Source organism: Dermacentor andersoni, chromosome 1, assembly GCF_023375885.2.
Source record: "Dermacentor andersoni chromosome 1, qqDerAnde1_hic_scaffold, whole genome shotgun sequence".
NCBI lineage: Eukaryota > Metazoa > Arthropoda > Arachnida > Ixodida > Ixodidae > Dermacentor > Dermacentor andersoni.
Window position 1 is genome coordinate 354,826,242 of NC_092814.1, and position 16,808 is coordinate 354,843,049.

General features: G+C 44.4%; 1 long non-coding RNA gene across 1 annotated transcript; it reads right to left on the reverse strand.

The window, feature by feature from the left end:
• Window positions 1-1,227: 1,227 nt before the first annotated feature.
• LOC140215376 (uncharacterized) lies at window positions 1,228-14,653 on the reverse strand. The gene is made up of 3 exons (XR_011892334.1): window positions 14,503-14,653; window positions 8,436-8,515; window positions 1,228-1,326 (listed from the first exon to the last, which is right to left on the reverse strand). It is a non-coding gene; the product is annotated as an uncharacterized lncRNA (long non-coding RNA).
• Between the last annotated feature and the right edge of the window lie 2,155 nt (window positions 14,654-16,808).

The window sequence follows — 16,808 nt, forward strand, 5'->3', positions numbered from 1 at the left end:
GAAGCAAACGTGTTATCACGCAGTGATCTCGTTCGTTTTCTTCGTGTTCACACTTCGGCGAGGCGCGAAAGGTCGCGTCACTCATAGGCGTTTGCTAAGGGCGTGGTAGTTACGCTCTTCAAAGCCCGTATGCGCGAAAGCATTATTACACTAAAATTGTGCGTAAGAGAAGATGCCAGCCAAACCTGCCGTCAAACATATATTTTACCTAGGTTCCTGGCCATTGCCAAAGAGCGCATTGTGAACGAAAGGCTTTGTGAATCAGGCCCCAGCAGTTCACGGGCACAATCCACAAAGTTTTTGCTTCGTAAAACAAGTTATCCATTGACCGGTTGCTCCCGATGATATTATGTCCAACATGGCGGTTAGGTGGAACCTGAAGCCATTACTGAAAATCGGAAGAAATTTCATCACCATGCATCAACCACATGTGCAGTCAATGGGAGCGTTTCAGCTATTCAGAGCAAGGACTAAAGATATTGCGCTTAAAATTGATTCCAGAAAAACAAAAGAACGAGCCATGTACTCAAACTCGCGCGGGTGCGGGAATCGTTTTTCAAATAAGCATCCGTTACAGCGGGGGCTAGCAACTGTGGGATTTCCTTCATAACTTCCTTGGGCATAAGTAGCAAGTAGCGTTCTTGTCGAATATTTCGAGCTGTTTATTTATTTACGTTGCTAGTTTTCATTCCACTGAGGGAAATGAACAAACGGATGAAGATGTGTGTGGTAAATGAAGCTCGGCAACAATGGCGAAGGGGTGCAGGCGTGAAGATCAAGGACCCGTAACACTTAGGCGCAAACTGAGGCAACATGTTTTTCGGTAGAGCACCAATGCCAGTATTCTAGACACGTTCTCTGATATGCTTGTGAAGCCATGACAAAACACATTATGTTAGCAGGTTGGAAACAAGGGATGCTGTACAAGCGCATCCTTAAAACGCGCCACAAGAAGTCTAAGCGAACGTACTATAATATTGGACCTTTGCCCGACAGCAAAAGGGAGAACATGCCCCTTTCAGCAGTGTATGCTCGCAGAATTTACGCATGACAAGCCGGACTGCGCTGTCACCTTCATAGGGTGCAACAGAGGCCTTCGCGGTCGCGTATATAGCTCTAATAATTGAGGCCCTTGCAGTAATTTCATGCGCAAATCTAGACGCTTCAAATCGAATCACACAACATTTTTGTGCTTCCTTGATTACATACTCATAGAAGATGGGCTGCAGGGTAGGTGGCAGTTCCTTCAGTATCGTGATGATGATGACATATGCCGTGCTAAGGGTAAAAAGAAGTCCGATCACGAAGATGCCAAGACGAGGTTGTCTGAAAACAAAACAAAATAGAAGCATTAATCCTGATTATGGGCCAAATGGAATCCCAAATGAACTTACATTCTTGGATAGTTCAATCAACAGTGATGCGCTACAGCTTGGCTCTTTCAGAAAACGTGAGAGTTTGTTCACTGGCGCCCGCCACACATGATTGCTATCCACGTGATAACGTGACGAAAGCCTCACCGATAGCCAATCGCAGATGGCTCTTGCAAAACATAAGTGAATGCGGATCGCACTTTCTGAATGGTTTAGGCAGTAATTGACCTACATCAGTAAGTCAGCGCGCCAGCTTTTATATTACCGCACGCAAGCGGAAGGTTCCAGATTTGATATGGTACGAGCTATACAACCGACTACATACCTTTTGCCAACACAGTAAGTAAATCGTAGATAAATCGTAACTAAGTCAAATCTTCAAAATCGTTCACGTTTCCCTTTGAAACGAATAATGTCGTAGTTTCACCCGAAAGATGAAGCATCGATTGCGATAGCAAATTAGCAGACAGCTACACCAAATAAGGATATGAGCTATATCGGCCGTATAAGCTTGTAAACATTCGCTTACTAACCAAATTAACAGGCATGGTGTCACGTGCACACAGGCAAACATGAACTCATCTCACTCGTCGACCCCGAACACTCGCTGTCAGAACGCTGGCGTGAGGAAGAGCGGCAGCAACAGCGAGCGAATCGCCCTTCGTGCTGCCTCTAGCTTCAATGCGAATAACTAAGCGGTGGGCGTACAGCGCACACGAAGGCATCAGCACTCGGGGCGCCTACACTTTGTACCGACGCGTTCGCGCTCAGCCACGCCAAATGCAGCCGCGGCGCCGGCGGAAGTTCGCCTGGAGTGTCCATATAACTGTCATCGCAATAAATAGATGGGTACATGGCGCATGCTTGGCAGATTCTTGGGCACAGACTTCGACGCATGCCACATGCTTGGGAAAACCGTGATGTCAAAAAATATTTAGTTATGATGTATGTGTCCAAGGAGCATAAACACGCCGCGGTAGCTTAGTCGCTATGTCGTTGCGCTGTTCAGCTCGAGGTTGCGGGTTCGATCCCGGCCGCGGCGGCAGCATTTCAGTGGGCGAGAATGCAAAAATGCTCGTCTACTCAGATTTAGGTGCACGTTAAGGAAATCAAAATTATTTTGGAGACCTTCGCTACGGCGTGCCTCAGTCAGAAAGTGGTTTTGGCACCTAAAACCCCCAGATTGTAATTTTAGTCATAGTGCATAGCCACGTTTCGCTTCAATTTTTTCAAAATGTTAAATGTTATGATTATATGAAGCTTCTTTCTTCTGTTAATTATTTCCGCATAGATTTTCCTCTAAGCTTTTTGCTCATCAAAAAGTATGTTGTCACCGGTCAGTGAAGTTGCCCGGGCAGAAACACTAGCTCAAGGAATGAACAAGCAGAAAACAAATGTTTATTGGACGAAAGAAGCATCGGGATTAACAAGCACAGCGACGTTTATGGTACTTAATTAGCAGCATAGGCGCCCATTGTGATCGGCTATCATTAAACTTAATCCCACTGGTCCGTTCCGGCTGTCTATTAATACATTCGTTGTCATACATTCTGGAGCAGTCCACACAGCTCGCGTTGGTTGGACCAGCGGGATTTGAACATGAGCTTGACATCCTTAACATTCGCTTAACAATCGCCAAGTCACCGACCTAAGATGTGGAATCGCACAGTTCGTCCCCATCAAATAGTCTGCTCGCCAGTGTAGGGACGTTGTCCAGGTTGTGCGGCTCAAACCGTACCACGCACACTAATCAGCTGCGCTCACTATGGCTTCCGCTTTGAAGAGCTCCGAGGTGGTGCTCCTACCTCCAGAGGGCTGTTTCACCTGACAGTTACAATTCAGCAATGCCGACTAAAACGCTGAGCCCTGTCACTAAATGAAGACGATGAAGCAGAACCTCGTTTCTAACGAGGGTCCGCCAACTGTGTGTTGCAATAGTCCTGCATATAGTTGTTGTCAAGATATAATGCCTCTTCCACTCCTCTTTAGAGTACCAGAAACGCCGTAGCACTAGCTTCGCGTTCCACGTCAATAGAGCCATCGGTGAAGACTTTAAAGCAGTAGTTATAGCCCATTTAACCTCCCCTTGAACTAAAAATCAAATGCTCACTCAGCCACTCAGTTTTCCCGGTGCGTCTCGCGTGTGGGCGATACCATAATGAATACGATAATTCCGTGAAATAGGCCATCTACATGAAGTACAAAAACTCCGACCTATAGTACTACAATATATATAATACTATAAAAGCTTTTGTATCTCACAGAGAGAAAAAGAGGTGATAAAGGAAAGGAAGGGAGGTTATCTGGCTTAGCCCGTGGTTGGTAGCACTGCAATGGGTAAGGAGAAACGGAGCTAATGCATGAGTAGAAAGAGAGGGAAAAAAATGTTTCCAACACGCACGCACACATATTCTGAAGCGTTCATCGTTCATCCCGTCCCAAGCGGTCATGTATAGGCTGATGGATCGCAGGAAACGCACCAGCGCTTTTGTTGCTTTGTATACACATCTCATACGCACGAGGCGACGGTGCCCGGATCTACTGGAAAAGATTTGTCCCGTCCCTCGGTATAAATTCAGGATTTATTTAACTCGATTCTATTTCTTTCTTATCATCTAACATTCACGGCTGGACTATGCCCCGATCATAACGAGGGTAGAATGTCGCTTGGACCACTGACGAACCCCGAAAAGGAATCGCACTGGTATAGAGTCGTTACGCTAGCTCGGCTCTAATTTCTCTGAAACGGCCAGAAGGGCAAGATTCTGGCATTCATGTGATGGGAGTCACAGGAGGTGCTTTGAAGTTTTTTCTGTGCGTCACATGTGTTAGAATTGGCATTGTACTCCATTCCAATAGGAAAGAGTAAGATTTCGGAGAAGAAATACCTATTCGCAGACGACACAGTAACGTTTCTTCTCGTCGAGTTACAACTTTTACCCGTTCTCTCTATCTGAATTGCTTGCTTCGCCTTTTGCGGATGTGAGAAGAACATTGACCACTTATTGTGCCATTGTCCTCAATTTCAAGCACAAAGACAGTCTTTGTCCAACACATTGAGTAAAACTAGACGATCGTCCTCTGAGTGAACAGACAATATTAGAGCACCGTCCCGACCGATCATCGGCTCAGAAGGCAGTGAAGGCACTTTTGTGTTTTCTCAGAACTTCTGGTTTGCTCGAGCGACTTTAACTGAAGTGCTGTCCGTACACGTACCTACACCTTCTCTCTCCCTTCTTTCTCTTCCCCTTCTCCCATCCCCCAGTGTAGGGTAGCCAACCAGACTATTGACTGGTTAACATCCCTGCCTTCCAGTATTCTTCTCTCTCTCTCTCTCTTGCTTCGCCTTAGTTATTTAGTATTTCATATTCATAATTTTCACTTCAGTGTTTACGTCCTACATATAAAGAGACGAAGTAAGCAAGTTTAGTTCTGGCGCCTGCAACCCTGTAATGCGCTCCGACTTCTCGGCGGGTATAGTTTAAAGCACATTAAAACCAGATGAAGTAATGCTGTAAAAGGCGCTGAACGCCGCCTGTACCATACAGACATCACGAAGTCAAGTGACTGTGTATGTACTGGAGACAGAACTACGCTGCATACTTGTCCTGCCAGTTTGTACACGTATTGCCAAGCCCGAATCCTCCGCGTTCATGGCGCACTTAGCCTTGCTCTGCTCTGCAGTAACGAGTTATGCACGCCGGCTCTTTCCCACAATAACTGCTGGCTTTCGCATTCAAGCATATCGTTTTGTATTGTGAATTTTTTTTTTCACTGACAAAAGTGTGATAAATACGATTCGTGACTTTTATATACTTCGTTTGCTGGCGTCTATCCTCTATGCTATCTTCTCTTCATGTGCTTGTACCGGTGATAGCGGCCTTCAGTCCACGGTGGGCGGACTAAAAAAATAAATAAATAAGAAAGCGCCCGTAAGTCCCGCACTTAACGAAATCTTTTTTTCCCTTTTTTTTTTTTTGCCATCGAAACCATCGAAATGATTTGCATATTCTGCCCGAAAATTTAGCTCTTTCGCTACAGCACTTTAAACCCCCGCAGTGTGCTAATATTTTGCGAAACCACTTTGGGATCACTCCATTGCATAGAGCAGGGCACGCTTCCTTCTTCTAGACTTTAGCATGGTGGCCAAACTTATTGCCATACTGTGAATGCGCCGCAACTAGAACACACTGAGCCTATCTTTAAAGAACTTGGTATAACCCCCCTTCCCCAGTTGTACGAAGCTTTACTCCTCCGACGGTATAAAGCAAGTGCTATGAAAAATAACTGTTTTATATTACCGCAGTCTGAATTAAACCACTGCCAAGCCTCTGTAGGGTGCGTCGGCCTCGTCAAGCCTTCTCATCGGCTTTTTGCCGGAGCACCCAACATCCAAAGGATGTTAAATAAACATATTTTTTATTCATTTTACAAATACTGCAGGCCCTACTCGGGCCCAAGCAGGAGTGGATACATACAGCAACGTAAATTACAACTGTCAATTAGCAATTAAGAACACAACAAAAACATGTACATACATCATTGTAACACTATACGTAACAGAAATAAACATGAACATACAACAGTGCAACACATAAACAAAATAACAATGAAAAAGCGTAACGCAAAAGCAACTGCTTTCATTGCGGCAATTCAGAGGTCAAAGAAAAGGTTATTTGAAAGCTGAACGAACGATTCTGTTGTATTAGTGTTAACTACTTCTTCGGGTAATTTATTCGATAGTGAAATTGCATGGGGAAAAATATTGTATTGTATTGTATTGTATTGTATTAAATTGTATAAAATAATCTGGAGCTGATGATTCTGTGCGCAGCTCGTGTGATTTTTTTTTTTTTTGAATGGTTCATTTGCAGCTTTTGACAAAAAACTAGGGCTGTGAGAATAGTAGTTTTTGAGACCGAATCGAATTCGAATCGAATAGTGCCAGATGCGAGTCGAATGTAACAGTGAACATTTTTCGAATAGATTGCGAATAATGTAAACCCTTATCAACATTAATGTCTAACAATTTTCATATCCTGGTATTCAAAGCGTCAGAAAGTTTATCATTACTCTGCACATTATAAAGAACGCTTTATGAAAAGGTACAACGGGAGAATTAGGAGCGTCTAAGCAGTGTGTTCGCAAACATTAGGACTTGTCGGAGCGTACGTGGTCAAGCATTATCATACAAAGTTTATAAAGGCAGCTTTAGCGGCCACTTCATATCTTTGTGCACCTTCGCTGCCAAATGAGAAATCTGGGTCGTCCGTGGCGATAGCGGAGCGAAATAAACACTTTTCTCTGGCGCGAATGGTCGTGGCAGATGGTCGCCACCATTGTATCAAGTATGTTGCAACGCAGCCTATTCGTATTTAATCCAGTCAAAGGGCAGAGGTACTGAATCTGATAGTGCAAAAAAATGCACAATGCACACCGCTGAAAGTCGTGTTTAGAGAAGGTTAATTGTGAGCGATCGTGTCTAGCCGGAAAAGTCTGGCTTTGTGAGCGACGCGGCGTGGTCTAGTAAGTTGCACCCATTTTGGATGGATGAAAGCTATTGAATGTTCACTTGAATTTTATATTTTATGATGTGCAATCGACGACGGGAAGAATTTGAAAATCATTCGAATAATTTGGACACTTTCGACTCGTGACTAATCGATTTGAGGGCCGAATCGAATTGGACGATATTCGATTTCTTATTCGAAAGTTTCGAATATTTGCAGACGCCTATAAAAAGTGCACGAACAAGACCAAGTTACACGAGAACTAATTATTTCCGCGCTAATAGAACTTCTTCAAGCAAGCAAAATTTAAGAAAGCTCTCAGAGTTTTGTAATTCGAATAATTATTCATATTTAAAACAGCGCCAAAAAACACGGACAAGGGAGGACACAGGACGAGCGCTGTTCCCGTGTCCTCCCTTGTCCGTGTTTTTTGGCACTGTTTTAAATATGAATGATCCGTACCAACTAGCTCGCCCCCAAACCCTTCTGAACAATTATTGTTGATTTCCTTCTAATACTTTGTCAATGCTGTGCCTGGAAACTTGCGCATCAAATATTCTTCTCAGGGTGTATATACCTATGTGCCTGTAGGAATTTAGAACGTGCTTATAGTGATACGTGCTGTGTTACTGCTGTTTACAATGAAACCTCTGTGAAGGTACACACATGTGGGAAAAACGCGCGCTATTAGGTTGTCAACGAACTGAGTGCCTCAAGTATTTCCCCGAACTTTTCTCATTTATCTTTATTGCGATAGCAGTTATATGGCCACTGCAAACAACTTTTCGCCGTCGCCGTTACGCTCCGTATGAAGTCCTAGTGTGATAAGATTGCGACCGCACGCCGTATGCTATAGGTGAAAGGGAAAGTGTGCGAGGGAGAGCCGAGAAGGATATTGGCTCGGTGCGCGGCGTCTTCTTACACGCGCACGGTTTGGGGGGAGGAAGGGGGGTGGGGGAAGATGCGCGCCGTCTACTCGCGCGAGTTAGTGGGGTGGGGGCGAGGCTCAAGAAGATGCGCACGTGCTAGGGGGGGGGGGGGGGGCGGAGTCCGCATCAGGAGTGGCTCGCATGTGCTCTTACGAAACATTTTAGCCTTAAAGCTTTTCTGCGAATATGGGCACGGAAGTTTATTTCGTGTATAACTTCAGCTTGCCTGAAAACACAGAACATTATTGCTTAGGCGTTGGCTAACATTCCCAGGGCTCGATTAAATGCACACACTCAAATATCCAAGAAAGTGGAACGGAAAATTGCCACGGCCGTAACTCAACTGGTAAAAGCGCCACACGTGTAATGCGGAAGACGTCGGATCGAGCTCCGACCGGCGGCAAGTTATCTTGTCGTCCACTATCATTTCCCTTTTCATTATCATTTCTACATTTCAATGAACACATTTATTTCCCCTGCGTGTTCCTTTGATTGACTGTCGCTTGGTTTGACATGCCTAAATTAACTACAAGTTGAGACTACCTCTTGGTTATTCTTCTCGTTCATTAGAACCGCTAAGGCACTTGGCGTACAATTATCTAAAGGTGGGAAAATGGGCTCACCTGTACAAAGCATATATGATGGGTGGGCTTATGAGGTAGAATTGAAGGTCTACGGCAACGTACCACGTATGGGAACCACACTGAAATAGTTAGAATCAAGTAAAGACTAAGAAACCTTTCTGAAAAGTCCATCGAACATGCACGAACTCGAACATGCCCGCGTCGCACTTACGGTATTCATTGAAACGTTCTTACGCTAGAACTGCACCCCAGAGCAGATGTGAAACGTGATATTAGCGAAAGTGGCCGCACAATAAAAGAAACAGCATTTACAAACGAAAAGCTTTGCGAATTCATCTCCAGTAGGTATCAGCGATAGCCAAGACTTTCCACTCATTTACTGCGATAGCAACATGGCTGTCAGAGCTGACACCGGCATCTTCTAAATCATGAAGTTTTAACGTCCCGAAACTGTACAGTGGGTTATGAAATAGTGGTTACCATAATCGTAGTCTTTCCAATGAAGGGTCAAGTGCGAAGATGCATTGCTTCTGCGCACGTAATCACGCTCGCTCAGGCGCATATCTACGCACCGGCCTGTCGGTCCTGTGTAGACTTCTGAGCATGACAAAGGCAGCCTATACACCACATCTGTTTTGCAGTTCATCAACTGCGTGGAATGCTTCACAGCACAACCCCATACCCTTGCTGGTACATGTGTTCTCGGCCTGCCTTCGTACGTTAGGGCAGATCCAGTCCAACTTTTCAGGTGCCGAAAAAACATCCAGCCAATATATATATTTTGCCCGCACTTTACAAACCATGCAACACGCCATGAACATAAAGCATCACGGTCAGCCTTTTTATCTGATCTGTTCAGTGCAGCCTTGCTCTTTTGCGGACTTGATCCTTCTAATAATTCTTGCACACGCCCAAGTAATGACGTGAGGTGCGTTGCCGGCACTTTGCAGCCTTTCTATATGGGGCTGCGGGCTATGCGATATAGTCTCATTACACGTTCGGAACACTGCTGCTTTCAGGCATGCAACCGCAATGTCGTCCCTGATGACTGCTGTGCTCCGAGCTGTAACGCAGTAAAGGTTTTTCGCTCGTGGCAGTATTCTTTCAACACACGTGGTGCTCCTGAAATAATAGCCTTATGTCTTAATACTATTATGACATTATTGATATTATTAACTATTATATTGTTATTACAAGTTCTTTTTATACAAAATCAAAGAGTTATTCCATGTTCAGATCTCCTGGCTTATGTTTCACTGCGGGTTCCGTAGAAGACCACCAGTAAGCTTTTCGACGTTCCTGCCTCTTAAAGCAAACACTCGCCTGTCCACAGGATGCAAAGTCTACGCAACTGTCACTTTCTCTAGGTCGATATATTTCAAAATGTGTTGTCTTTGCTTCTGTTCCGAGCTTCGTACTTTCTCACGAGCCTTCTTTCTAGCTTCCCTCCTCTACTGTCTTCTCACAGTTTCTTTCGTCTTCCGTACATGTACACCGTCTCTTAATTGTGTGTTATTGCGGTATTGCTGCTCATTATATAGCTATTTATTCAGTTATTCTCTGGTTTTTGTTTCTTCTAATTGTTCTTATTCCATTTCACTTGTTTGTAGTTGTTTTGCGTTTCTAGCTTTGTTGTTTTTGGCTGTTTGTGCACCGGCACTCAGACCACAGTATGATTCCTGGGCACCTTAAATAAATTACTGATCCATTGATTAATTAATTTATTATTATTATTATTATTATTATTATTATTATTATTATTATTATTATTATTATTATTATTATTATTATAGCGGAGATTACGTGTGTCTTTACCACTATCTTAATAATGCAGACTGGTCTTCAGTAGTAGAACTAAGAGAAGTTAATGACGAAGTCATGGCATTAGCGAATATTATTCACGATGGAATGAAGAACTTTATACCACTAAAAGGTGCTAAACGCTCTAAATTTTCCCACTGGCTTTCTGTTGTACTGAAAGCAACTCTTTCGCTAAAAGACCATGCTCATAGGAAGGCACAGCGTACAAATCAGGATCACTGGCATATACATTTTAAAATTTACAAGGCACTATCTAGACATCTTTACAAGCGTGGTCATTCCATCTATATAGCACATGGGGAACATAGTACTTCTAACATTTCAAGGTCTTTTTGGAGACACGTTCGTGAACACTCATCCAACAATAGGAAACAAGATAACAATTTCCTTAGTGGCGATGGCCAACCTGTCCCAGACGTCGTGGGCGCCTTCGCCCTACACTTCAGGTCTGTGTACGGTGAAGGGTATAGTGACGGAGTTAGTGAGCTTTCCAATCACACTTCCCAGGATTCAAGTCTATCTGTCTGAGAGGAACTTGTCTTTAAGAACATCAAACGCTTAAAACCGTCTTTTTCGTGTGGTCCTGATGACATTCCACCTGTTTTGATTAAGACGTACGGGTCCTTGCTTGTTCCAATGCTTACTTGTATATTTAATTATGCTTTAAAGAAAAACACATTATCAAAGGCTTGGAAGACAGCGAGGGTCGTTCCCGTCTTTAAGTCAGGGGTAAAAACTGCTGCGAGTAACTACAGGCCTATTTCTCTCCTATGCGCAGCATCTAAATTATTCGATTCAACTCTGCACTCAATAATTTCATCCTCTATTAAAGATACTATCATTCCTCAGCTGTATGGACTCATATCGGGACGCTCCACAACTACCAACCGCGTAAGCTTCATGATGCATGCCTCTCAAGCAGTGTATAAGAAGGGGCAGCTGGATGTAACTTATTTTGACCTCAGTAGGCGTTTCATGTCATATGCCACAAAATACTCCTTCAAAAGTGACACAACTTCATCTGCACCACTCTGTCACAGCGCTGATAAGAAGCGACCTACGTGACTGGTACTGCTATGTTATCGTAAATGGTCAGTCGTCTGAAATGTATGCGGTTACAAGTGGAGTTCCTCAAGGGTCTGTCGTGGGCCCTCTTCTTTTCTCGCTGTTTATTAACGACGTTTCGGCAGTAATTCAAGACTCTTCAATTTTGTTATATGCTGATGACGCGAAACTTTTCAAAGCCGTAAAAAATGTGATTGTGATTGACTGAGTGATTGCGCCGCTCTTCAGATGGACATTGCGAATTTTCCTTCATGGTGCAGTTAAAAGAAGCTGCTCATAAATGCATCAAAAAGGAAAGTTGTAAGCTTCACGCTGAAGTCTAACAGGACTTTATATTTCCCTATAGCGTTAAAGACGGTCTCTTGCCAAAAGTTCAGGGAACGAAGGACCTTGGAGTGTACTTCGATAGCTCTATGAGTTTATCGCCCCACACTCAACAGACGAGTCATCGTGTACTTCGAACGCTCCGCACAGTATGTCGGATGACGAGATATTTCAAACAACCTCGGCCATTTGTAACTTTATATAAAAGCGCATGCCTTCCTGTTCTTGCGTACGCCTCCGTGTTTTCGGGCGGCACTTATAGGTCAAATTGTGAACTTCTCGAAAATGTGAAGAAAAATTCATATCTATATTTAAACATCGATTCTGTCCAAAGCCTTCCATCTCCATAGACCAAACACAGACATTCACGTTACCTACTCTCGCCTGTAGACACAATAAATCGGATGTTCTTTTTCTTCACAAATTAATACATGGAAAAATCTGCTGCTCACACTTGCTTTCTAATGTGCGCTTTTACATTCCGCAGAAAGTTACAAGGAAACAGCGCGCCTTTGAGCCTTCAGATTCTTGTGACCCTCTATCTAGAGTGCAGGCGACATATAACGCCCATTCAGAGGGCCTGAATATCTGCATGCTTAAATTTAATATTTTCCTGAAAGGAGTTGCAGAGGTATTTCAATAACTGAACAAAAACTCTGATGCTTGTTTGTGTGTTCCGTCATTCTGTAATCCTTTCTTCTGTTTCTCCACTTTAGCTTTGTATTCTCTTCGTGTATGTATTTTATGCTCTTTTAAAATCTGTATTCACTAAATTATTCTTTATTTTATGTCTGCGCACGTGTGTATGTGTGTATGTGTGTGTGAGCTTGCATTGTTCTCCCTGTGCATTGTTTTGCCGAGCGCGCCAGCACCAAGACCCTCGGGGTTGTTCCTGGGCACTTTAATAAACACCTTTGATTGACTGATTGATTACTTGCTTGCTTGATTGATTGACTGTTTGATTAATTATTATTGGACAGATACCAACGTCATGCCCAGAGAAAGAAAAGCAGGTGATAAATTGTCTCCTATATAGGAAACTACGCTTGCTTATTCAAAGGGAATAAAACGTGTCAGGGGAACATGAGAAAGAAGCACAGCGCAATACATCCTACATAGAGTATAAAAACTATATATAGAGGTGATTCCAGTGCCTTGGTTGAGAAAAACCTGGAGACAACTTTGCAGTCAACAGCGTCGAAATTCATCTCGTGCTGAGTTAATTTTCGACCTTTTGGAAATAAATCATTCAAGCGGACAAAGGTCAAGCTAATGGAACTTGCAGATCAGCACATAGCGACGACTACTGAGAGAAATCAAGGGTTCGGCGAAATCTCGTCTGGTCAGGAAGTAACGGAATAATAGGAATAAAAACATAACGCCGACCAAAATGGGGTTGTCTAAAAATTCTTACACGTTTCGGCTTCCACACGGATGCCTTGTTCACTGAGCTTAGAGGCATAAAACATTCAGCTTTCAACTGGAACCAAGCTTCAGTCATCGCCCAAGAAAAGTACTGGACAAAGCCACAGTATCTGGAATCCCTGATTATCCAAACAACCACGCACACGCTTAACAGAAACGATGGCAATCTCCCGCCAACATACACAAAATGCCTGAAGCGATTCCTGACGCGGATTTAAGGTGAAAGTTTTATGCCTCTCAGTTGAAGTTTCGGGTTCCAGACGGAAGCCGAAACGTATAAGAATTTTTAGACAACCCAATTTTGGTCGGCGTTCTGTTTTATTCCTATTATCACTATGGAGAGTTGATCATTATAAAAGGAATTATTCAAGCGTTTCACTATAGAAGACGGTCTTCAAGCATGGCCCAATCCAAGCAGTGAAACCAACTTTGCCCCAAATGCGTACTACAGCAGTCCATTCCTTCCACATGCACACGAAAGTAAAATAATTTGGAGAACAAACCTAACAAAAATGGCGAATATACCCTAAAATATTGCGGTTACATAAGAACGAAACAAATATAAACAACAAAAAATCCGAGGCCACCTGAGCCCTTTTTGTGAGTTGTGAATGCGAAAGCGTTAATGTCGAATTGAACGACGCTGGGCGGCCCTTCGAGTTTTGCGCTACGAGTAATATACCATTGCGGTACGCGCTGCCCCAGCCAGGAAGGAGCGGCAGCCTGCGGTGCCAACGCCGCGTGCAACCGACGCCCCGCACGACGAGAGACCGAGGAAGCAGCAGCGGCCACTAAAGCCGCCAGGCGCGCGCAGCAGATGAGCCCGGTGCAACATATGAGCCACGCGCCGGCTTTCGAGAGCAAGACGGAGGCGGCCCGCCCGCGCGCCTCAGGCGGCTGCCTGGCCAACGACAACCCATCTCGCCATGCAGCGTCGCGTCGCCGTGTCTGCTCCATCGAGGCGCACTGGTGACGTGGCGTCGCGACGATGCCTTTTCCCATCACACAACACCGTTTCGCTCGCTCTGCTCCATCGAGGTGAGCTCGTGACGCGGCGTCGCAGCCAAGAATAATTTAGGTGCCGTTTCGCGGTTACAGAGGACGGGTTTTTCACTCAGTGGGGCCATTTGATGCGTTCGCATCAATAAAACTGACTAGAATGGCCTTTCAAGGGCACACACCTGACAGTCTACTGTAGAGGTTGATACCATATATATGCTATAAAATCATTGGTCATATGCTCTAAAATTACCACACAAGCATTGCATTGTCCTTGCAAACGAGCAGTACACACACAATGCAAATAGCGTTCATAAGGAAATTTATAACTACTGATCAAACAGAAATGATTAGGTTGGTTTTCACATGGAAATCCTGTAAAAACGGAGGAATATTTCTGAGTTGTCGTCGTTAGTGGCCGATGTGCTCTATGGTAGTTAGGTTGAGCGATTCGCCTTTCAAAAGCACTCACGGTTTCTCCGTTGCACAAGAAATTCTGCAGGTAGATCATGTTGGCCCACCAGTTGGCTTTGCAAGCGCGATGCTGCTCAACGACATAGTCCCACATTGGTCCATCACCGCAGTACGGCAGGTAGACAGCGTAGAATAGTGACATCAAGGCTATGAGAGGAGTGAGCCTGTAAATAGAGAAGCAGGCCTGTCTGCTTTTATCCAAATCACGGCCTTCACATATAATTTGTCCAGACTTCTCTAAACAGCTCCATAAGTAATAATTAATGTACGTCTCGAGGTCAGGTACCTCGCTTGTCATTCCAAGCTTTAGAAAAATAACCGGCACCATCCGCCTTATTGTGAGTGGGTTCGGCGCAGCAAACGTTTTGCGTCGACCCCAATACGCGTCGCCACCCAAGGACGAATTCGGTGGCAAACAAGCGCCTTCGAAAATTAAGATATCCCATTTGCAAAGTCAGAAACACGGACCGGGCTCACTCGGAGACTTGCTGCAGTCTTCCCCAACTTGATAAGTTTTGTGATGTGCGTGTGCGTTCGGGTTTTCGATGCTTCCCATGGCCTGAACGTCAGCTTATTTCTTAAGGTTTTACCCTCTTTATTGCCATACTTTTTGGAGCTGGTTACACCTTGTCTTCGAATATATATATATATATATATATATATATATATATATATATATATATATATATATATGTGTGTGTGTGTGTGTGTGTGTGTGTGTGTGTGTGTGTGTGTGTGTGTGTGTGTGTGTGTGTGTGTGTGTGTGTGTGTGTTTAAGTAAACACTGGCAATGCGTGTGGGAATGCACCTCGCTCCCGTTCTCTCATCCCCCCGTCAGCAGCGAGACTGACTGGACAGCCTGGCTCAGTTCCGGGGACGTCGACCGACAGCTTGAACTGGTGGACTGGGCGGAGAAGGCCAAGCAGGCCCAATCCCTCAGCCACGTCCCCCTCTACCCTTCCCCCTTTCAATAAAGTTTATCACCACCTGGCAATGCTTTTCGGAACAACACAGGTGAACACATTTGCATGTATATGAAACAAAGCAACAGGTGGATGGTTGAGCTGATAAACAAATATTATGAGCAACCCCTATGAAACGGGGTGGTGTTGGATATCACCAAGCTCGTCATTATTCTTATCTATATTTTGCGCTTATATAGATTTTGTGCAATGAAAAATTTTGTAATATTGTCGAATTCGCCATCTTGTCAACTCTGAGTGGCTGAGCGGGTTGCTACGGCCATTACAGAATTTGACAATATTGACGCGTGTACTTCTTTATCCTTTTTCTGGGGACTGCACGTCAAACGCTAACTTCTTAGTGTTAGCGCTAAGCGCAAGACGCGCCTGTATGATTCGGAGCTTACAAGAATGTTATCGTTGCTTTTATCTGTTGTCTATGTTCTCACGGGACCTTGTGTAATGAGACTGCATAGGCGACGAGAATAGTATTGCACTTTCTGGAACGTATGTGAGCACCAGCAATTACTCTGTAACCTTCGACGACTCATGTATAATAGCCAATGCGCTTGACCCGCAAATAAGATTTCCATGATCGCTCACTGTGCTCTCCGCTGTCGTGTTTTGAGTGCCACTTGCTTTTGTGGGGACGCTGTACCGGACGCATGTACCGGACGCTCCTGTCAAGCGCACACCCACAAGACAACACCAACGTCGCACCGCACCATGGAGCAAGCTGCAGGCTACAACATCTGGCTCGGAGCGCTTCTACATGACACGACCAGGAAGTTTACGACAAAATCAACTACAACCATGACGGACCGAGCATCGCCTGCAGCCATCGTATTGCAACAACCCAAGGAATCACATATCTTTCGCGGAGCTTCGTCCGACGACGCAGACACCTGGCTCGAGACATTTGAAAGGGTTTCAAACTTCATCAACTGGAACTTTGAGGTCAAGCTGGACCATGTCTACTTCTCCTTGGAGGACACCGCGATGACTTGCTCGAGAACTGGGACACCACTCTAACGTGGGACCTGTTTGGAAGCAGCTTGCTAAAGACATTCACAAGCGTCGTAGAAAGAGAAAAGGTCGAACTTCTACTGCATGTTCGAGTGCAGCTGCCCAATGAAAACATCAGTGTTTTTATGGAATATATTAGCCGACTTTTTCGCCATACGTCGAAATATACATGAGGAGAAGAAAATTTTCGTTTCTCATGCGTACAGCAAAGCTAGAACCCTTTGCCGGAGTGATACGGAACCCGCCCAATAAGATAGACAAATTTTTGTCGGAGGACAATTGAGAAGACCATGGAAAAGCGCACTAGACAGTACAA